The 23,979-nt window shown below is 41.8% G+C and overlaps 1 protein-coding gene across 7 annotated transcripts in view; it reads left to right on the top strand.

The window, feature by feature from the left end:
• foxp1 (forkhead box P1) overlaps window positions 1-23,979 on the top strand; it is a 486,565-nt gene that overhangs the window by 43,633 nt on the left and 418,953 nt on the right. For all 7 annotated transcript variants that reach the window (XM_033036706.1, XM_033036704.1, XM_033036702.1 and 4 more), the window contains one exon: window positions 13,993-14,111. The gene's annotated coding sequence lies outside the window, so the exon portion shown is untranslated. The remainder of the gene's footprint in view (window positions 1-13,992; window positions 14,112-23,979) is intronic.

Genomic DNA, 23,979 nt, shown 5'->3' with positions numbered 1-23,979 from the left:
CGATATCTTTTAAGCTTTTTCCCTTCTGCAGCAGACAATGTACTGAATTATGTTCCTGTTGTGGTTGAGTTGTTCTTTCGTTTCATTTGGTAGAATTATCTATTGCACATAATTGCTGGAGAAACTCAACTGGACCGGCAGCATCTCTGGAGAGAAGGAACGGGTCTCGACTCAAAATGTCACCCATTCCTTTTCTTCAGAGATGCTCCCTGTCCCGCTGAGTTACTCCAGCATTTTGTGTCTATCTTTGGCGTTTAACCAACATCTGCAGTTCCTTCCTACACATATATATTGCACATTGTGGATTTGGGGCCGAAGTGTTCCATCAGCAACAGGTTTGTCTTTGCCATATGGCATGGGGAGGTGGGTTTTAAAAGTGCAAAGCTTTAACATTGATAGGAAAAATAGCCAGAGAGACTGCATCAGCATTTGGTTCACAAAGACTAAGCTGCAAAGTGCATTTAAAAAATATAACATACATGTTTTACTAATGTGGTTTTAATATTTTACCAGCTGCTCTTATCTATATAAATCGGTGGCTGTGATTCAGTGAATTGTTTTTCGAAATAGAGAGTTATCAGAATGAGAGTCCAATTTCTCACGGATGACATTGAAAAAAAAGCTTGTCACGTTCTCAAGTATATTGGGATAGTGGTTGGGGTCTGTTACCCTGTGTCACTATGTTACCAGGGTATTACTACATTGTAATGTTGGGAGCGTGACACTTCTTATTTAGTTAGGAATAGGAACTTTTAGAGTGAATGCACAGAGCCTTTTAACCAGGTCAGGGGAACGAGAGGACTCAGGTTGAAGTTGAGAGGGGCAGAATTTGAGGGCCAACTTTTTCACTCGGAGGGTGGTAAGTATATTGAATGAGGCAGGTGCTAGAACAGTATTTAAAAGGCACACGGACAGAGAAAATGGATAGGAAAGGTTTAGAAAGATACTAGACTAAGTGGGACCCGCTGGGACCCAGCATCACACGGGAGGGCTGGTCCCCAAACGCAATATTCCACCTCTCCACCAATTCCAATATTGGTGGCCAGTGGGGGGGGGGGAGAGCTTTCTGGAGCGCTAGTATGGGTGCTGTGGGCTGAAGGGACTGGTTTCCAGAGGGCTAGTATGAACATTGTGGGCCGAATGGATTCTTGGGCTGGCGGCTCAGTCACTCAAGCCTGTTGTGCTGGCAGCTCACTCACTCACGGCTGGTGGACTGGCAGTTGACTCACAGCTATTCCTTGAAATTCCATTTCAAGCATGGTGCAAGACCACCAAATTCAAGTGCAGTTTCTTACCACTTCAAGCAGGGTGCAAGGCCACTAAAGACAGCGAGTCGTGACCTCTTCCTCCTCCATCTTGCAGAGACTGAGCCACGCCCACACTTCTGGGTTTTATAGTCCCTCCGCCTTCCCACAAGAAGGGGTGTGGCCTTCATGGTGTAATTGACGAGAGAGAATCTCAACATTTTTAAAACACTAATAACTCTTTTATTTTTAATCGATGGGGAAAATCCTAGGCACCTGATGAGCGGAGGGGGACTCTGAGTAAGATGGCCAGAAATCGCAGCCGTACGTGGTAGCGTCTTCTCTCAAATCAATATAAAGCGCAAACAGGAAGTGGTTAAGACGAGATTATATAGAAGGCAAGGCAACTTTAATTAGGCAAGACAACTTTAATTAGGCAAGGCAACTTTAATTAGGCAAGGCAACTTTAATTAGGCAAGGCAACTTTAATTAGGCCACAGCTTTAGCATTTCCAAACCAAAGGCAACACAGCTTTAGCATTTCCAAACCAAAGGCAACACAGCTTTAGCATTTCCAAACTATATTTTCAAACCAAATTAAGGGCACTGACAGGTCATTAAAACCACTCACAGTATAGTAGACGTGTTCAGTGTTATTCACAGCTCAGACTGAGAGATGTTACCCTCTCGCTCCCCCATCTTGCAGAGACTGACTGAGGCACTCAACACTTCTTGGTTTTATTGTCCCTCCGGAAGGGTCGTGGCCTTCAGGAGAGAGAAACTCAACATTTTTTAAACACTAATAACTCTTTTATTTTTCATCGATGGGAAAAACCCTTTTGTCGTGCATAGCGGAGGGGGATTCTGAGTAAGATGGCCAAAAATCACAGCCGTAAGTGGCAGCGTTTTTTCTAAAATCAATATACAGAACAACAGGAAGTGATCAAGATCTGACTTTTAGTAATATAAGATAGGCCAAATGAAGGGAAATGGGATGAACTTAGATGGGACATCTTGCTCATGGACGTTGGCTCAAAGGGTCTGTTTCCGCACTTTATAACTCTATGACTCTTAAGTGTGTTTGGCTGAATGAAAAGGCCAAGGTCTCCATTCTGGTCAGACATTTTCCGCTGGTTCACTCCCAGGAAGACTGATCTGATGCCTGCATTGTGACCATGCGGGGGGTACGGGTGTTCCAGAATCTGTGGGATTGGGTGATATCATTACAGTTCATTGGGGAGGAATGTGATGTTGCCAGCGAAACTGCCCTCCTTTGCTCTGTAGCCAGCGATTCTGTCTGTCTTTGCCTTGTAAGCTCAGTATGGAATAAAGTGAACAACAAATTGTTCTGGATTCAGTCAGAACAACAACTTGGCTGATACAGTTGGGACTTGGTAATGTTATCCGGGTTTCATGTTCAGATCACTATGCTGGAAAGTGTGCCATTGTGAATGTTGAATAATGCTGACAATGGAGAAAATAAGCCAAGATGGCAATTGAAGGAAGTGATCCATAGCAATGTAACAAACAAGTAAGGTTCAATAAATGAACTGACTTTCTACCACCATCATAATTTTGGTTTAGTTTTGTTGAGAGATACAGCGTGGAAACAGGCCCTTACGCTCACCGAGTCCACTGACCAGTGATCCCCGCACAATTGCACCATCCTACACACTGGGAAAATGTACAACTAAACAAAGCCAATTAACCTACAAACCTGTACGTCTTTGGAGTGTGGGAGGAAACTGGAGATCCCGGAGAATACCCACCAGGTCTCGTGGAGAACTCTGTACAAACAGCACCCGCAGTCAGGATCGAACCCGGGTTTCTGGCGCTGCGAGGCAGCAACTCTACCGCTGTGGCACAGTGCCACCCATTATTCAAATAATAATTGAAATCTAAAAACCAAAACGAAGATAACTATCATTGTTATTTTTATTTTTATCTTTTTGTTTTTCTTGTTTTGTTTTGATAAAAGATTCTTGTTAACGACAGCCAATTGATCACTAATGACATCCGTTGCCACACAATCTCATTTTGGGTAGCACCAAAGAGGAGGTGTGAAATATATATCTTATACATATACATACATGGAAGGATGCTCTATCTTTATGTTAAAGTTGGCAATCTATTATCGTGGGATATTTAAACACATGCCTTAGCCTTTCTATTTCTGAATTCCTGCCTCATCTCTTTTGGATAATAAGCATCAGCTTTAATTCAGAAATATTTTCCAGGTCTTGGTTTATAAGATGGACTCTGAGGGAAGGAACTTAAACCTTTCCCAGTTTGTGTTTACCAAAAGTCAATGTAACCAAGATGTGGATGTTAAAATTATATTTCACACTAACTATTCAGTCTGTTTATCGATAAAATATTGTGAGATGTTAATGTTTCAAGAGGTGCTAACTTTGCATGCTGAGCCAGCGTTTAATTGCCCCTCCCTAATTGCCCTTGCGAACTTAGTCAGGATCGAACCTGGGTCTCTGGCACTGTAAGGTAGCAACTCTACCAAGAATTTGGTGGTGAGCTTACCGCATGAACCACTGAAGCCCTTGAGGTGCGGATATACCCACCAAGCTGCTAGGGAGAGTGTTCCAAGATTTTCACGTTCACAAGTTATAGGAGTAGAATTAGGCCATTCGGCCCATCGAGACTACCCTGCCATTGAATCATGGCTGATCTCTGCCTCCTAATCCCATTTTCCTGCCTTCTCCCCTTAACCCTTGACACCCGTTCTAATCAAGAATTTGTCTATCTCTGCCTTAAAAATATCCACTGACTTGGCCTCCACAACCCTCTGTGGCAATGAGTTCCACAGATTAACTAGCCTCTGACTAAAGATGTTCCTCCTCAACTCCTTTCTAAAAGAGCGGCCTTTAATTCTGAGGCTATGACCTCTGGTCCTAGACTCTCCTACCAGTAGAAACATCCTTTCCATATCTACTCTATCTATGCCTTTCATTTTGACCCAGTGATGGTCAAGGAATGGTGACCAAGTCAGGATGGTGTGTGCTTTGAAAGGCAACATCTAGCTGGTGGTGTTTCCATCCTGATCCTGCCCTTGTCAATCTAGCTGGTAGAGGGCGTGGACTTGGAAGGCATTGTCCAAGGGAGACTTGGTGAGTTGCTGCAGTTGATGGTATAAATTGCTGCTAATGTGCATCTTTGGTGCAGAGAGTAAATAATGGTTGTGGATGGGGTACTTATCAAGCGGACTGCATGTACTGGAGAGTGTCAAGCTTCATTGACGGTCGTTGAAGCTGCACTCATGCAGGCAAGTGGAGAGTATTCTATCTCATATCTGACGAGTGGGTTGCAATGGAAGTGAATGTGTAAAAATAGATAGCTAGGCGAGAGATGCTGTTTATGGAGGAACAATGTTCAACTGTATGGTTACAGAATCATAGAGTTACATGGCATAGAAATTGGCCCTTCAGCCCAACTCGTCCATGCAAACCAAAATGCCTTTCTGAGCTAGTTCCATTAGCTTGTATTTGGCACAAAGATATTGTGAATTTGGCCTTTTCATCTTTCTTATCTAGCAATCCATCTAAATGTATTTTAAATATTGAAATTGTACTCTCATATACCACTTCCTCCGGCAGCTTGTCCTGCATACCCACCACCCTCTGTGTGGAAAAACCTGCCTTGAAGATCCCTTTTAAATCTTTCACTTTAAACCAAAGTCCTCTAAGTTTAGACAAACCTTCACTAGGAAAAAGATTGTGATCATCCTTCTTATCTGTGCCTCCCTCAAATTTTATAAACCTCTACAAATTGTCCCTCAGCCTTCTTCACTTCAAGTAAGTTCTGGCTTCATACAGCTCGACTTGCAGTGGAGTGAAAAGTCGTATCTGTGTTAATGGCAGAGTAAAAATTTATGCTGCTATTTCACGTTACTGATTTCATATCAAGTTTTCATTAGCTTTAGCCCAAATTTGTCGATAAATTCATAGGCCTATATTTTGCAGTCATTCATAAGTCGTGAGGTAACTATGCTTACGGCTGACCACATATAAAGCTGTCCAGCAAGTTTTAGCGATCGTTATGTCATGGGCTTCTTCTGTTCTTGCCAATCGTGACATCCAGGAACAGTATTGACATTGTTGGTCGAGAATTCTCAGAGAACAATGCATGTTAACAGCACATGTTTAAAAACATTTTAAATATATTTCACTCCCCAAAATATATGTAGCAGATAATGTTAGAAGCTGAAGTTGCAAAATAAATAACAGAATGGAAAGTATCTGTCTTGTTATTCAAAACTTTTTGCAGGGCTAGAGAGGTTGCTAAATAAACTATGGGTGACAAGGCTTTAAAACAATACATCCAGTGCTAGCCTTTTTGCTTAGACTTTTAGAGATACAGCATGGAAAGAGGATCTTTTGGCTCACCAAGTCCGTGCCGGCCAGCAATCACCCCGTACACTAGCACTACCCTACACAATAAGGACCTTTTTTTCAACTTGTGTAAGCCAAATAACCTACAGAGCTGTACATCTTTGTACACCCTCCTCTCTTCCAACAAATCCCCTGATCTTTCTTCAGATATATCCCATTGCCTTGCACCCTATCTTGGTTGCTTGCGCACCCTCCTACCTACCCCTGTTTTGCAGCTGACTCCCCATCCTGTTTGCTTATGCCCCTGTCCCATTTAGGAAACCTGAAAGGAAACCTGAAAGGAAACCTCTGGAGACTTTGTGCCCCACCCAAGGTTTCCGTGCGGTTCCCCGAGGTTGCAGGTGGTTGCCAGAGGTTGCAGGTAGTGGAAGCAGGTAGGGAGACTGACAAAAACCTCCGGGAACCGCATGGAAACCTTGGGTGGGGCGCAAAGTCTCCAGAGGTTTCCTTTCAGGTTTCCTAAGTGGGACAGGGGCATTACTTTACTCACCTACATGGCACCAGTCCTTGATCCTTGATATCGTACATCAAGGTGAATCTTTGGCCACATACTCATTCCTTCACTCTTTTTTGCCAGGTCTCTAGCCACTGACATTTCCCAATTCTCTGTTCCACTGCTGAACTCCTTGGTCATTAAAGCAAGCAGCTTGTTGTTACAAAGATATGTGGTGATGAGCTTGTCGATGATAACTGAGGCTTTTTCAATGTGTGCATTGAGGCTTGAATTATAAAATTGACATGTCTCCAGAGGGAAGGTTAGATGACATTTTCAGATGCAACATACTTTGTCAGAATTGATTTAAGGGTGTGCGCAATAAAACAAACAAATAGCAATTAGCAAATTATGTTTTTCTCCAATAACAGGTACATTAAATGATCTAAAAGAAAAGTAGCTATCACGATGAAAGGTTAGATTACTGTATCTGTTGTGCTAGCATTGAATATGATGTTCTGAAAGCCAAATACTATCCTCTCTCTTATTTTAATCTTGTTGCCAAGAGAGCATTGAAAACAATTGAAGTTCAAATAACCTCTATTTGAAGCAAGCTGGAACTTGGACTTACGCCGTATCTATCAAGCTCAAAGGTGCTCAGCATATAATCAGACGGGCTTCGAGATGTTTTATAGGCAAAGCTGATCTTTGAAGACTAGGTCTCACGGCGAGGCTGGACAGTAATAACATTTGAGCAGACATATAGTTATAGTAGGCGGCACGGTGGCGCAGAGGTAGAGTTGCTGCCTTACAGCTCCAGAGACCCAGGTTCGATCCTGACTAAGGGTGCTGTCTGTACGGAGTTTGCACGTTCTCCCCGTGACCTGCGTGGGTTTTCCCCGGGATCTCCAGTTTCTCCCCACACTCCAAAGAGGTAGTAGTTTAATTGGTTTGGTAAATTATAAATTGACTCTAGTGTGTGTAGACAGTGTTAATGTGCGGGGATCGTTGGTCAGCATGGATTCGGTGGGCCGATGGGCCTGTTTCCGCACTGTATCTCTGAACTAAACTAAACTAAAAGGAAGGGTTTAGAGGAATATTGGCCAAGTGGGACGATCTTAGATGGGGCATGGATGAGTTGGGCCGAAGGTTCTGATTCTGGGCTGTATGACTACGAGTAAGTTCATTTGGCTGCAAGATAAATTCACCAATTGTCCTCAGAAACACAGATTATGCATCTTAGAAGCTTATCTTAGAAGGTTAAGTTGGACTGAAGGGCATGTTTCCATTGCTGTATAGCTATGACTATGAACCATTAATATCCAGGGAGACCTTTATGCTGATATCTGATTAATCCACATTGTCCTCTAGTCTTGACTTCCATTTTTTAAGTATTTATGTCGATATTTCAATCATGTCTGCAAGGCATGGACTAACGTACATCATTTGGTATAACTTCATTGCCACAAATTAACAATAGGACAGATAATTTGTCATTGCCATGCTTTGAACTTTAAAATCAAACTTAAAATGGCATTATATAGTTTGCAGATGCTGGTTTAAACTGAAGATAGACACAAAATGCTGGAGTAACTCAGCGGGTCTGACAGCATCTCTGGAGAAAAGGAATAGGTGACGTTTTGGGTCAAGATCCTTCTTCAGACACAGTGTTGATCCGAAACGTCACCGATTCCTTTTCTCCAGAGATGCTGTCAGACCCACTTTAGCATTTTGTGTCTATCTTCACTATATAGTTTGTGTTTACCAATATCCATGCCACTATGTTGTATCCTATAGAATTGTAAAATTAAACAAAGTAATGTGGACAAATCCCCATTTCTCTTATATTGGCATTGAATGATCTGGGTACGGCATCTAGGCCACAGCTAGCTTTTATTTTTCTTTATGAGTGAGGTTTAAGTATTGAAAAATAGGCTCATACTATATGAATCATAGTTGAGCCTAACTCTGCTGTCAGACACATCAACACGTGTAATTTTCGGAGAAGTATGAAGATTGTGAGGAAGACTGGCAGATATTTCCCCTCCCTAAATTGGAGACAATTATGTCCGTTGTTTTACTCAGAAACACTTCCTTGTGGATACAGAAGAGTTGGCGATCTGGCGATGCTATCTAGAAACTTTCCAATCTGTATGATTATACATTAAGCTGCCAGCACAATTACTAACAGCCGGCTGTGAACATCTCCAGAAACTGTCTACTGGATCGCTGGCACAGTGATTGAACATAGAACATAGAACTGTAGAGCACAGGAACAGGCCCTTCAGTCCACGACAGTCCATGTGCTGAACATGATGTCAAACTAAATTAATCCCTTTTGCCTGCACATGCTCCATATTCCTCCATTCTGTGCATATTTGTACGAGTATCTAATGCCACTTTCTTATCATCTTCCACCACCACTCCTGGCAGTATGTTCCAGGCACCTACAACTATCCCCCCAAAACAACTTGCCCTGCACAATACCTTTAACTTTCTCCCTCTAACCTTCAAGCTATGCCCTCTGCTATCTGAAATTTTCACCTAGGGAAAAAAGTTTTGTCTGACTACCCTACCCATGCCTCTCATCATTTTATAAACTTCTATCAGTTCTCCCCTCAGCCTCCGTAGCTCCAGAGAAAACAATGACCAAGTTGGTCCAACTTCTCATTCTAGCTACTACCCTCTGATATGGGAGGCATCTGGGAAAAGCCTCCACATGCTTCCTGTAATGCGTCAACCAAAACTGTACAAAAATACTACAGATGTGGCCTAACCAAAATGTTATAAAGCTGCAACGTGACTTCCTGAATGTTCAACCAATGAAGGCAAGCATACCATTCTTGACTATTCTATCTACTTGAGTTGCTACATTCAGGGAGCTATCGATTTGTACACCAAGGTCCCTCTGTACATCAATGCTGTTAAGGATACTGCAATTAACAATATTCTTTCCCATTACACTTGACCATCCCCCACCCCCAATAGCACAAGCATTGCTTAGTTTAATTCAGGTTTTTTAGCTTCAGAGATACAGCGCGGAAACAGGCCCTTTGGCCCACTGAGTCTGTGCCAACTAGTGATCACCACATATGACAAAAGACAATAGGTGCAGGAGTAGGCCATTCGGCCTTTCGAGCCAGCACCGCCATTCAATGTGATCATGGCTGATCATCCATAATCAGTACCCCGTTCCTGCCTTCTCCCCATATTCCTTGACTCCGCTATCTTTAAGAGCTATATCTAACTCTCTCTTGAAAGCATCCAGAGAACCGGCCTCCACCACCCTCTGAGGCAGAGAATTCCACAGACTCACAACTCTCTGTGTGAAAAAGTATTTCCTCATCTCCGTTCTAAATGGCTACTAATTATTCTGAAACAGTCCTTCACACACAATTTCCGTACAGACAGCATCTGTAATCGGGATCGAACCCGGGTCTCCAGAACTGAAGTGTGGTAAGGCAGCAACTCTACCGCTGCGCCACCGTGCCACCCCTTCTAGATAATGCAAAAATAACTTGTATTTACACAATTACAAAGATCATGCAATGCCGCTTGCTAACCCTAGATCAAAATCAATAGCATTGGGGTATGTTAGACTCGAAGTTAGTCATTTTTACATACTATATATTTCAAATTTAGTAATTATTTCTCATTCTACATGCCCAATTTGGCAACATAAGTTTTATTAAACAGTCTAAAGTAGAAAGAGTTGTGTTAGTAATATCTTAATTTTCATTCTGTGCACATGCATATTGCTTGATACGACTCATGATGGCCACTGTTTCATCAAAAAAGAAACAACTTCTAATTATACGAAGGCCCATTTGAACAATATTTGGGCACATTACTTGAGCAGTCATGGGCAGAGTGCAGCATAGCACCCTCGCAAGCAAATCTCAAGTAGTAGTAGGCCCCCCTCGGTCATGACTGACCATGGGTGATGCATCCTAGTTGTTGGCTGCTTGCTCCAAACCTCGGCTAGAGCAGCGTCGCTTGTGGCTGAAGAGACCAATGCGGGAGTGACAGTCTCTGTAGCAAAGGTCACATTTGTGTGTGGTCTCTGGTCTGTTGAAGTTGCTGCGCTCCACTCTGCGCGCCCGCTTGTCTGCCCCTGCGTTCATCAATTTCTCTTCCCCCAGTTTTGAGATGCTGGTTCAGGGCACCTCTCCACCTCGTGCGGTCAGCTGCAAGGCTCTCCCAGGACTCCACATGGATGTTGAGCGCCTTCATATCTCTCTTGCAGACATCCTTGTAACGTAGCTGGGGGCGGCCGATGGTTCTCCTCCCAGATGACAGCTCTCCATAGAGGATGTCTTTTGGAATACGGCCATCCTCCATGCGGTTGACATGGCCCAGCCACTGCAGTCTGCGCTGCCTGAGTCGAGTGTACATACTGGGAAGGCCAGCGCGAGACAGGATCCCTGCCACTCTGGACACTCTGTCTTGCCAGGATATGCCCAGGATACGGCGGATGCTTCTCAGGTGGAAGGTGTTCAGTCTTATCTCCTGCCTGGCATATGTAGTCCTTGTCTCACTGCTACATAGCAGCGTGCGTTGACACAGGCATTGCAGACTGCTATCTTTGTCTTAACTTTCAGCTTTGGGTTGGTCCATACTCGAGTTGTGAGGCGAGCGAGAGTTGTAGCTGCCTTCCCGATCCTCTTATCAATCTCTGTGTCCAAGGAGAGATTGTCGGTGATGGTGATGATCCCAAGTAGATCTATTTCAATTGGGATCTCAGTTACCTCACCAGCAGATGGTTTCAGCAGGTTACAGAAGAAATGGAAGGAATGGGTCTCATCTTTGGGCCTTGAATGCTACATGATTCAAATAGGATCGTAGCTGATTTTTTCACCCCTGTGCCATTTTACTGCATTAACCCAATATCTCTTGATTCTCTTTATATTAAAAGTTCACCAACTTTTGGATTATCTTTCCAGGCCACAGCCTCCCACAGTCTGGGAATGTTTCATTTCCATCATCTTGAATTGGGGAACTTTCCACATTATTTGTGATACCAAACTGAGTCTGAAGAAAGATCTCGACCTGAAATATCACCCATTCCTTTTCTCCAGAGATGCTGCCTGTCCTGCTGAGTTACTCCCAGCATTTTGTGTCTATTTTGGGGAGAATAACAAGCAAGAGGTATCAGGGCAATGAAATAGCAAAGGATTTGGATAGATTGCCAGAATTGTTTTGGATATTAGGGACATTAGCTTTGAATTCCACCAGATATAATGCATTTATCCCTTCTAAATCTGTACATAATTTCTTTGCAATAACCAACTTGATTTTATAATCAACTTGGAACTTGGGAATATCTGCCCTGCCCCCTGTCATTCAGTTTCCTCAACCATAAAATGATTTGCTTTTCCTCTTGTCAATTTTATTATGGATTCTGTTTCACGAATGTTTTGTTATTAGCATGTAAACTAGCTGGTTCTCAGCTAGGTCTCTTAGGTAATTTTCGCTCGAACCAAAGTATTATTCCCTGTAAGTTTTAATAATCTAAGTGCAATCAAATGATTATTAATAATGTATTAACTGGAATATTGATAATGAGCAACGACGTAAGTAAAAGAAGATTTTTTCCTTCATGCTCAGAAAAAGTCTCCTATTTTATCAACTAACAGTAGGGAATGCACAGTAGTTTTTTCTGTAATATACCACTTTCCTCGCGTTCCTAGCATCCATATTTGTGGATACACCAGCAATTCCTTCATTTTAAACTTGACAAATGAATCCTCTCTTGTTGGATACACTGGAATTTGGAGCAAATGCACTGACCAGGAAATTCGCCTTTTCACGTAGCCTTTTGCCAGTGAAAGAAGTCGTTCATTGCAAAGAGCCCTTTCAAAAGCAAATAACAGATTCCCCATTTTTGTTAAGTCTAAATTTTAATTGAATTTGCCTGGTGGGAATGTGCGGGTTTGAGTCTGTTGTCTATTTTACCCCGAGACTGATTTACAAAGTGTTGAAATTAAAATCACCACAGGAATTAAAGTCAAATGGGGTATAAAATGGGCGTATGAGCGTGCCCTCGATCTCTGTACAGTATATGTTAGGTCAATATCATAGCTGCAGTGCAGGCTGGTTTACACGTGTTTGGAATTTAATCTTGAAAGTACAATTAATTGGTGGAAAATTTGCAAAATAAATAGCATAGTCTTTAATTAGTGTGCAATCTACAACGAGGAGACATTAGTTTGTAACGAGCTCATAAACAAGTAGTTTTAAATTAAGTTGGTTTAATCATTCTAATTATATTCCCAGTATTCTGTTTATTCTCACTGCTCCATCTTCACAACACTGTCCAGAATGTATGTCAAGCAGTAAAGTGAAACTACGCATCTCTTCCAAATTAGCGCGAAGAATTAGCACAAACACTAAGAAGTCAAATTTAGCTTCAATTGCACGGATGTTTTAGAGTGAGGAAATCCTGAAAATAATGATAATGTATGTTAACTAAAATCACTTTGGGATCTTAATAACTTGAAGTAGGCTCCCATGGATCTAAATTAATTCAAAGATCTTGTGAGGTATATTTACGCATTGTGTGGAAGTGGCTGCCAATTATAAACCCCGTGGAGAAATTGGCTGGATTCATGCAGAAGTAGATAAGTTATCAGTCGTGTCTTATCAAAAGTTTTCAAAACCAAATGTTCTGGTAGGAATATGCCAGTCGTGGAAAGTTAGCTTTCAGTAAGTGGTGTTACAGTTGAATTCCACATACATAAATGATGACAACTTGGGGTTGGCTGTTCTGTGGTTTGTTGTGTCTGGTTTGGTTCCTACTTTGGAAGTTGCCGTTGCACTTGGTCATTTGAGGCTTGTTTTCACAGTCTGGCCATACCAGCAGGATCCCTGTGCACAGCAGGGGAACAGACAAAGCAAAGCTAAACCCAAGAACAGATGAACATGTGTTATTAACAAACAATGGTAAAAATATGTACCACATATTGCAGCTGTTACTTCACTGTAGTTAAAACATGTGGAAAAATGGAGTAGAAATTTGCCCTTTTTTTTGGAACTGTGGCTTGATGTTGAAACTTTCCTCCATCATTCCCCTGAATTGACATTGGCCTATTAATGGGGTGACGGTGACAAGTAGAATAAACAAGATAACATATGTTTGAGGAAGAAAGAATTGTTGGTAAGGTTACAGATTGAAGTGTAAATTTAGTTCCATATGGAAAGGGTAAAATCAGTACTTAAATATCCATCAAGAAATTACAGCTAATAATAAAGTTGCATTAGAATTGTGCATACTAATTTAGCAAAACGTTTGAGTTTCCGTGAGTAAACCTTGTAGATGTTACCTGTTTATATATTAATACGAAATACAGTCTTAATGTCAGTATGAGGAAGACGCGTAAATAGTTCATGTTTACTGCATTCAGACAAGAGAATACACAAAGGATTAATTTTCAGTGAGCTACGTCATCGAGGAGTACAATCATACTGCAGAATGATGTGCAATACCAGATTATAGACAGTTGCTCTAGTTATTTATAGTTTGGTCGACATTAGAGATCTGAATTAAATGTCTTTCCTCCAGCATTGTCAGTCATCTGTCTGGAATAGATGTCCAAACGAAAGTTTAAATTCATGTATAAATGATGAGTAGAATGACATTTTGGAAATGAAAGAAGTAATCATAGTTTTAGGCACCCACACATCATGTTTATTTGCATTTTAAGTTTTAGTATTATTTTCAGAAAAAAAATATGTTTCATGTGTTCCAAGTAAATGGCAAACGTTTATTTATTCTGGTCTGTTTTAGGTGTTTCCCCCACCTCAGACCTGTTGTTTTTTGTTAGTCACATTTGTCACGAGGAAGTTGTGGTTTTTCGAGATATTTCCCACTTTGAGAGTCTTATCAATAACCTGTGATTTTGTTTTTGTTTCAGTGCCCCGACTGAGAACTTCCAGCTTGAATCGTTTAGAATGGTGACATTATCGACAGGGTTGGACCCCAAATTTTGATTTTTATGGAATTGAAATTTGCCAGCTGTAGAGGGGAGATAAGGTAAGATTGATAATAAATGGCCATGTATGTGGAGGGGGAGGGAAGGGGAGGGTGGAAAATGATTTGGTTTTCTGGAAGTCAAAAACAATCTTTTAATTGTCATCGAAAATGTTTTCTATACAATCGCATAATAAGCAGCTGTATTAGTCCGTGGTCCCCTATGTGTGACTATTAACATTAAAGTTTTGCTGATTATTACACATAATTAGGGGAGCGCAAGCTGGCAATCTCCAAGGTTAAGCTGCACCTGGGCTCAGTTGAAGGTCTAACTTTGCTTGGCTCAAACAAAGACTTTTCAAAGAATATCTTCTCTTAGATAATTTGTGCAAGGAAGACGACTGGCTGAAATAAATATAATGCATTGACTGCGCCACATGAGAAAATATGAAATGTCTTCACACTTGATTGCTGCTCTGAAGAACATTTGTGGGGGTATCAAATAACTAACAGGATCTGATCAGCTGTTAGGTTCCCTGCAAAAGTTAGGTAATGGCCCAAATTTCACTATCACCCTCGGCTCATTCGTGAAGATGGTCCAGGTCACGAGTGAGACACTGAAGCAGTTCCATCATTCCCAGAAGTGTCATTCAACAGAAGTGGAAGCTTTTGAGTATCAGAGGTGAAATGTCCAAGAGAGTCAGCGACAGATATGTGATTCGATTTACTGCTTTTTGGAGCTCTTCCTTCATCGGTCAATTCATATCATATAACACAAGGATGGACCCTTCACCTCGCGATGGTTTCATTGACTGAGGTCATTGACTGTGACTGATACTCCACCATTTAACACAATCATGCCTGATTATCCACTCCAGTAGCCTGTTTCAACATAGCCTACTATAAGAAATATCTCAACCTCATTCTCAATTAAACTTAACAACTTGCTCTCCCGTTGCTCCAGAATCCTTGGGGTGGAGAATTCCATAAGTTTACCATCCTCTGGGTGAATATTATTTTCTGATCTCAACTCTAAATGACATATCCTTTCCCTGAGGCTTTGATCCATGGTTTCAGACATTTCAGCTATCAGGAACATCTTCCCTATATGTAGTCCTGTTGGAATTTTATCTTTCTCTGGGATCCCCCTCCATTCCTATCTATTCCTATGAATATAAGCTGAATGAACCTAGTTTCTCCAAAACATCAGTTCTGCCATCCCAGCCATCTTGCTCGTAAATTTATGTTACATTCCTTCTGTGGTAAGAACATCGCATTGAGATAAGGAAGACAGAATTCTCTTTCTCACAGAATTTTGGAGTTGAAATCACTGGAGGTATTTAAAAGGTAGATATTTTTTGTAAGATTATGAATCAATGATTATGGGGAATTATTGGCAGAGGAAAGTATGTTGAGACCTGGGACGGATTAGCCATGATCATATTGATCATCATTGATCATCATGGTGAGGCAGGCTACTGGAGCCAAGTGACTTATTCCTGCTCCCATTTTCCCATGCTTTGTATTAAAAACTGCACACATAAAACTCCATCCTCCCAGAACTATACAGCTGTGTAGGTTGATTGTAAATTGCCCCTAGCATGTAGGTGAGTGGATGCAAAAAAACAATGGACTAGTGTGAACGGGTGATCGAAGGTCGAAGTGGGCCAAAGGGCTTATTTCTACATTGTATCTTTCACTGAATTTTTCAATCAAATGGGATCTAACCAAGGCCCATTACAGCAGCAAGACATCCTTGCTCCTGTTCTCAAGTCCAATTGCAATGAAGATCTTTTTTTTGCCTTTGTAACTGCTTGCTGCAACTGAACGCTTAATCTTGGCACTTCTGTACAAGGACACCAAGGTCCCATGCTTTGATCGGAAGGAAAAGAGAGCAGAGGTGAAACTGAGCCAGTATGGGCCAGGAAAGTGTGCCAGCTAAAGGAAACGACTAAAGCATTTGGTAACAATGGATGAACCTTTTACACATATGTACACAACCATTCCTGTAAGACATTTCAGTTTAACTTTCACATTTCTGAATGAAGGTAAATAATAAAAAGTGTAACTCGGAATGACAATGAAACAATACCTTAAACATTGATAATTCAGTAGCACTCTGAATATATTCCCACTTACCACAATCACACATATACGATTACTATTTTAACCACTCTACTCATTTCTTAGTTATTATCTTGGTTATTTTGCGGCTAATGAAGAAAATTAGACCATAAGTACTAATTGTGCAACTAAGTAGCTGTGTTATGAGGAAGAAGTCTGAAGAAGGGTTTCGACCCGAAACGTCATCTATTCCGTTTCTCCTGGAGATGCTATGTGACTCGCTGAGTTACTTCAGCCTTTTGTGTCTAACTGGCTTTTGTTATGATGTGATATGCGTAGGGTTTAAATTTCAGCAAGTTGAAATGTTGTTTTATTTTTACTGTGGTAATCTTTTGCTGTTAATTACTGTCCCCCAAGAATGGAACTAGAATAGATACAGTGTGTGAGCCGCCGTCTTGATAAAGAGTCGCACAGTTGCTTATTCCTTGAGCTGGTCTCTCACGCATGAGTGGCATGAATATATTCATGGCTTGGCTGCATTGGGGAGCAGTGTTCATTGCTCACTCATATTGGTGCATGAGTTGATGAGGATGGCAAAAGTCTATGATCTAAACAGCAGAAGAAGTGTGCCTCAAGGGCCATATTTTATGTGACGTAAGAGTCATAAGTCCCAGATAGAACAATGACATTCTTACTTGCAGCAACACAACAGGATATGTAAACATAGTACATTGTAAACAATATAATAAAGTTCAGTGTGTGCTTATATACACATACTCACCAATACAGGCACCAAAAACTGGAGTAACTCAGCTGGACAGGCAGCATCTCTGAAGAAGGATCTCGACCCGAAACTTCACCCATTCCTTCTCGCCAGAGATGCTGCCTGTCCAGCTGAGTTACTCCAGCTTTTTGTGTCTATCTTCGGTTTAAACCAGCATCTGCAGTTCCTTCCTACAAATACTCACCAGTGCACGTATATATAGATCACATACATATATACACACACACATACTTACACACAAAGAACAAACAATAATAGTCCATGTAGCTCAGAATAAGTCATTAATTTTAGTTACACATATTACAAAGTTGAATTAACTCATTTAAAAAATCTGAATAGTTTCTGTGCTTTTCCCTGTTTCCCCAGTCTTTTTTTGTATCTTAATGTAAATGTTACAAGATATCTTTGTTTTTAGACTCAGTCAACCAAGCTGGTCAGATGATTAGGTTTTCTATTCTCGTGGAAATCTCTGCAATGGCGTATATTTGATTTGTTGATTCTACGTCAGTTAAGCTCTTTATTTCTCGACAAAATAATGACTAGGGAATACGTGAATGATTATGTCAGTAATATCATGTGTTCCATGTTGTCTTTACAGATATTAGTTTTGTTATCATAATGAAACTTAGTCTTAAGAGTTGTGTTGGTAATTAATAAATGATACATATTACTATTGTTATAATCAATGTTCATTATTTATTTTAAAGTAAGTTACTGATCAGACTTGAAGATACTGTTTTGAGAAGTGACGTTTCTTTATTTTTCATGAAGTTCTCGTTTCATTTTGATTATAACAGTGTCTATCTCGTTAACGAGAATGATCTTTACATCTCCAAGAATAGTAGCTGTAGATATGATAGTGAAATAGGATCCAGCTGTGGTGGGATAAGAACACTCAGAACTAATTGGGGGAGTTATTAACTTGCCTTTTTGGGAACTTTCATAGCTTAAAATTTAACGCAATGGAAATTGAGTGGTTCCTCTGAAGAGTTAGTAATTTTGTTCAGCCAAGATTTTATCCAGTTCTGTGCCACCTCACCAATGACCAGAAAATTCTTATCAGACTTCAGAAATATTTTCCCTTAACTCACAAATCAACTTGGGAAACATCTCATCAGACCTTGAGGGATTTATCTTGCTCCAAGTCTGCTAAGATATTTAATCTCATCTTTTTCAAAGATAATTTGTTCTACAATTCAATTGCTTCTCTCCTGAAATCTTCAAATACAATACCTTTCCATAAAATACAATTGCCAGCAAGCATTGTGAACCGCCCGCATGCAATTCTTCCAATGTCTTCATCCACCTATCATCTCTCCCCCTCACATAATTTTCCGTATACAGCACAGCTATTTACTGTCTCGGAGGATAAAAAATAAACTTGTACAGGTGCACAACCTTTTATCCGAAAGCCTTGGGACCAGACAATTATCGGAATTTTTCGGATTTCGAAATGGAAGATTTTTAGCGTAGATTAGGTGGGTAGCGCGGGCGGCTTGAAAAGTCTGGAGCGGCTGCCTCCTCCCCGGAGACCGGGGAATCATTGTAAATCATTGCTTAAATGTTAGTCAGTTAGTTTGGAGGGATTTTATGTGGTGGGGGGGGGGGGGGGTGAAGGGGGAAACTTTAATTCTTAGTCCCCTACCTGGTCGGAGAGGCGGGGAGCGGGCAATGCCTTACCGGGTCGCCGTGCAGTAAGCTCCGGAGCGATGTGGCCGCCGACTCCCAACATCGCGGAGCTGGGGCTGCGGGCGTCCGGCCGCGGGCGGCGCCGGTTGGAGCTCCGACCCCGGCAACTCTACCCCTGGCTGCGCGGCGCTCCAAATCCAGCGCGGCCCGCGGCTGGACGCCCGGAGCCCCAGTTCCGCGATGTTGGGAGTCGGCGGCCACAGCGCTGGAATACCAGCGGGGAGCGGGCAATGCCCCTTACCGGGTCTCCGTGCGGTAAGCTCCGGAGCGCTGTGGCCGCCGACTCCCAACATCGCAGAGCTGGGGCTGGGGCTGCAGGCGTCCGGCCGCGGGCCGCGCTGGATTTGGAGCGCCGCGCAGCCAGGGGTAGAGTTTCCGGGGTCGGAGATACAACCGGCGCCGCCCGCGGCCGGACGCCCGCAACCCCAGCTCCGCGATGTTGGGAGTCGGCAGCCACAGCGCTCCGGAGCTTACTGCACGGCGACCCGGTAAGGCATTGCCCGCTCCCCGACTCTCCGACCAGGTAGGGGACTAAGAATTAAAGTCCCCCCCCCCGCTTCACATAAAAGCCCTCCAAACTAACTGACTAACATTAAAGCAATGATTTACAGATGTTTAAGTGTCTCCCCGGTCTCCGGGGAGGAGGCAGCCGCTACAGTAGTACAGACCTGGGTTGACCGTGGGTCGTTTCGGGTCAAGTTTGGCGCCAAACGCGAGCTTTGGTGTGCAGACGACATCCTGGAAAAAATGTCCGGTTTTCGGAGCTTTTCGGTTTCCGGAACTCCGGATAAAGGGTTGTGCACCTGCACTACTGTTCATGGCACAGTCTCACCCCGGGGATGGCATTTTCCCTTTCAGCCTTCAGTACAGCTTATCATCAGTTTAACATCGAATGATGGCCCCTGCAACATTGTCTATTTCCCAAAGCAAAGACTCTTAAGAACTGAACACTCATGTGACTTAAATGACTAGCTGTATAGTTTATTTGTCCTTCCTGTGGAAATATCTGACTCCCTCCTCCCAATCCCCTTTCCCTCCCAATCCCAATCCCAATGGGTTGATTGAAATGAGTAAATAATCATTCAAGAAATAATGGTGGGGAAATCCACCAGATGTTGCAAGCACTTTGTGTCACCACAGCTCCCTCTTTATAGTTTTATATTCTTAACAGAAGTTTCACTCTATATTGAAACCTTGCTACAGATGTGCTTATTAGTCATGCTGACATCAACAGTATCAATTACTTTTAAACTGGGAGTCATTTTTAAACTTTACTTTTTAATCCTTTAATTTGTACATCTTTTATCTCCTTAATTCAAACAGAGTTATAAACACTGACAATATGAACTGAAAAAAAATGTACAAGTTCAGTGTCTTTGGTTACTTTTTCTGAAATTTATAATTTGCTTGCTTCTGATGAAAAGTTTGATGTTTTTGGGGGTTCATGGAAAGAGTTTTATTTATCACGACTGTTAATAGAGTTAGATATTTAATAAATTGTACATTTCTAAGTCCCTCTCACATTTATCAATAACATAATCTATATTTGTCTTTCTAAATATGACCATATTGAGAATTGTTTTGAAATGGCATTGGGAGAGAGGAATCGGTGCACTTGGTTCAAAATAGGATTTGCAGGGTTATGGTCATAAGGTTCACAGTGAGATCTCCATAGCATTTAGATATTGCAGCAATGTTTCTCTGTTAGTTATCAGAGTGACTTATAGCCCTGTCCCACGGTACGAGTTCATTCCAAGAGCTCTCCCGAGTTTAAAAAAAATCAAACTCGTGGTAAGCACAGAGAATGAACGTAGTGGGTAGGTCGGAGCTCAGGGACGTCTCTTAGCGCTAACGGCAGGTACTCGGGAAGACTCGTTAATGGCAGGTAAGCACGGGAAGACTCGTGAAGATTTTTCAACATGATGAAAAATGTCCACGAGAGCCCCGAGTACCGACGAGTGGCCATTACGGTAAATCTCCGAGTTCGAATCAGGGCAAACTCGGGAGAACTCTTGGAATGAACTCCTACCGTGGGACAGGGGTTTTAGTCATTTGAGATCTCGTTGAATAATACATTTGACATCAAACTGTGGCATCATATTGGGCAAAGGTCTCTGTATACAATCCACTTATTATTTCCAGTCTGGCTTAAAAATCGCAAAACACACAAAAAAAAGCAGTCACTGTCTAAAGTCTGTCTTTTATAGTTCATAACAACAGCGATGATTTATAACTATCATTCAGGACATATGATGAACATATTGCTTTATGATTTCTTGGCTGCAGTCTCTTTGATTCAAATAGTTTTCAAGTGCAGTTTCACTAAAACAAAATTAAACCCATGAAAAGTTTAAAACACATCTTTGAGCTCTTCCAAAAAGATGCTTTATTTACTAAACCAGTAAAGCTGTCACTTAAGATTCCTAGACACGGCTGCAGTTCTCAAAATTTCTCTTTATCAGTGAATGTATTGTAACATTTAACGATTACCTTCCTCTACTCTGGGGTCTTCCAGTTCAAATCAATAATTGGTTCCGTTTTTCTCCTCAATTTAGCTGGCCAGCTGCCAACGTTGTCTAAGTTGCTGATGATTGAAATTAACATGACATTTGTGCCGTAGTAATGGAATATGTTAGTAATTAATTTCATGACGCTGAGGAAGGTTCTATCATCCACCATCTCTAATCAGCAGGAGGGAAGGGGAGATGATGGAACGCATCCAGTAAACATTCCACGGCAGTGGTTATTCCAATCTGTCAAATTTGGTTTTGAAATATTCCAACAGAACAAAACCAATTGATAATTTATTACAACAGCTGTCACCCAGTTTTTGTTTATATAATAGAGAATCCAGAATGTGGTGATAAAAATTAGAAGGGCAGACATTAATTCGATTGAAATAATGAAAGCCAAGGAACGCTGCAAAAATTCACGCCTTTTGAAAGGACTCTTATAAATATATATTTTGTTGAACAGTTCAGTGAAGCTGGTGTAGATTTGCACTACAGTGGTCTAAGTGGCACCTAAATGTCTTGATGCTATCTTCAAGAATTCAAGCTGATTCTGATCTGAAAGCATGGTTAATATTTCTTTTAAGGTATAACTGGCCATAATCTTCTGTCAAAAAGATAGATATCCATGAATCAAGTAGATACCGATTTTTAAAAGTAATTTGATGACAGTCCGGGGAGATTGGAATTTGATTTTGACAATGGTGCAAAGCATGCCATAATGAATTGGCAGGGTGCTTTAAAAGTTGTTTGAATTTCTTTTTCTAGTAAAGAAATTTGAACAAGGCATAAAATCAGATAGCACTTAGTTATTATATGTTTTGTGCTGCCTCAAAAGGCCGATTTTAGTCCTTTGTACCAGCGAATTAATGGAAAAATGTCCTTCAGTGAATTATGTGAACATCAGATGAATTACTCAGAGCTATCAAAAGTTACTGACCATGAACTTGTAATGTGCATTAAAACATAGGCTAAAATTGTGCAGCTTGAGAGCCTTGCATCAGTTCTGTGTTAGGTGCCTAAGCTGTGATATTCTATAGTGCCTGAGACTTTAGATTGTCACTCGTTGGCAATCTTCCGACCTTGCAGGGAGTGAGATTGCTGAAGGAATTGTGTCGCAAAGTGGAGTACAAAGCGAATGATGCAACACAGGAGGGCTGGAGGAATGTTCAGTGAACGTTACAGTGTCCAAAGCAAATATCTCTCTCCATCGAAGTTAGACACAAAAAGCTAGAGTAACTCAGCGGGACAGGCAGCATCTCTGGAGAGAAAGAATGGGTGACGTTTCCGGTCGAGACCCTTCATCAGACGCTTCTCTCTCCATCCCTCTCCCTACCTAGTTCTTCGACTACTTTCTTTAGTTTTAGAGATACAGCATGGAAACGGGCCCTTTCGGCCCACCAAGTCTGCACCGACCAGCGATCCCCACACATTAACACTATCCTACACCCACTAGGGACAATTTTTACATTTACCAAGCCATTTAACCTACATACCTGTACGTCTTTGGAGTGTGGGAGGAAACCGAAGATCTCGGAGAAAACCCACGCAGGTCACGGGGAGAACGTACAAACTCTGTAACGACAGCACCCGTAGTCGGGATCGAACCCGGGTCGCCGGCGCTACATTCGCTGTAAGGCGGCGACTCTACCGCTGCGCCACCGTACCGCCCTCCTGATTAAATCTTACTGATTGTTTGCCTTGTTGTCACCTTCCCCAAAGCTAACAATGATCCATTATACATATTCCTTGAAATTCATTCCCTTTGATCTCTTGCTTTTACACCTTACCCCTCCTTATCTCTATGTCTCCCTCCCCTCTGACAGTCTCGAGAAGGGTCTCGACCTGAAACGGCACCCATTCTTTCTCTCCAGGGATGCTGCCTGTCCTGCTGAAACTCCAGCATTTTGTGCCTATCTTCAATGCTTGAGAGGAGTTGGTTGGCAAAATAATTGGAATTAAATACATGGGCAGCCAATTGGGACTTAATTTTAAGGTGGGAGAAGCCATAGAACATTGTTCCCTACATTAGGGTGCTGTGATAATGCTTAGTAACAATGAAAACTTATCCTGTAGAAGATGAATGTCAGGGGAGAGGGAGTCTCGAGATATGGAAGGGTAAAGTGTGAAAACAACAGATCAAAGCAGATGCTGATAAGGAAATCTTCAGCCTGAGAGTCAGGGAATCTCAAGCTTTTCACACCTTACCCTTTCATATCTCTGGACTCCCTCTCCCCTGACAGTCTGAAGAAGGATCTTGACCCGAAACATCGCCTATTCCTTCTCTCTAGAGATGCTGCCAGTCCCGCTGAGTTACTCCAACTTGTTGTGACTATCATCAGTGTAAACCAGCATCTACAATTCCTTCCTAACACACTGATGTTTGTGATGTTGTGAAACTTAAGAACAAAATAAAAGTATTATAACAAGGAAATATTGCCCACTTACTCGATTAAGCGGTTAGGAAAAAGTGGTATGGAGATTAATTGTTTTCACACCTTACCCTTCCATTACTCCTTGTATGTGGGGAGTGGCTGCAAAAGTGGGTTAATATGGAGTTTAAGAAGGAACTGCAGATGCTGGAAAATCGAAGGTACACAAAAATGCTGGAGAAACTCAGCGGGTGCAGCAGCATCTATGGAGCGAAGGAAATAGGCAACGTTTCGGCCCGAAACGTTGCCTATTTCCTTCGCTCCATAGATGCTGCTGCACCCGCTGAGTTTCTCCAGCATTTTTGTGTACCTCGGGTTAGCATGGAACTAGTATGAATGTGTGATTGATGGTTGGCGTATACTTAGTGGGCTGAGGTTCTGTTTCCATGCTACTCCTCTAAACTAAACTAAAATAAAACTTAACTAAAATATGTAGTTAGACACAAAATGAC

The sequence above is a fragment of the Amblyraja radiata genome, chromosome 18 (assembly GCF_010909765.2).
Source record: "Amblyraja radiata isolate CabotCenter1 chromosome 18, sAmbRad1.1.pri, whole genome shotgun sequence".
NCBI lineage: Eukaryota > Metazoa > Chordata > Chondrichthyes > Rajiformes > Rajidae > Amblyraja > Amblyraja radiata.
Note: the sequence above shows the minus strand (reverse complement) of the source record. Positions and strands in the feature narration are given on the sequence as shown.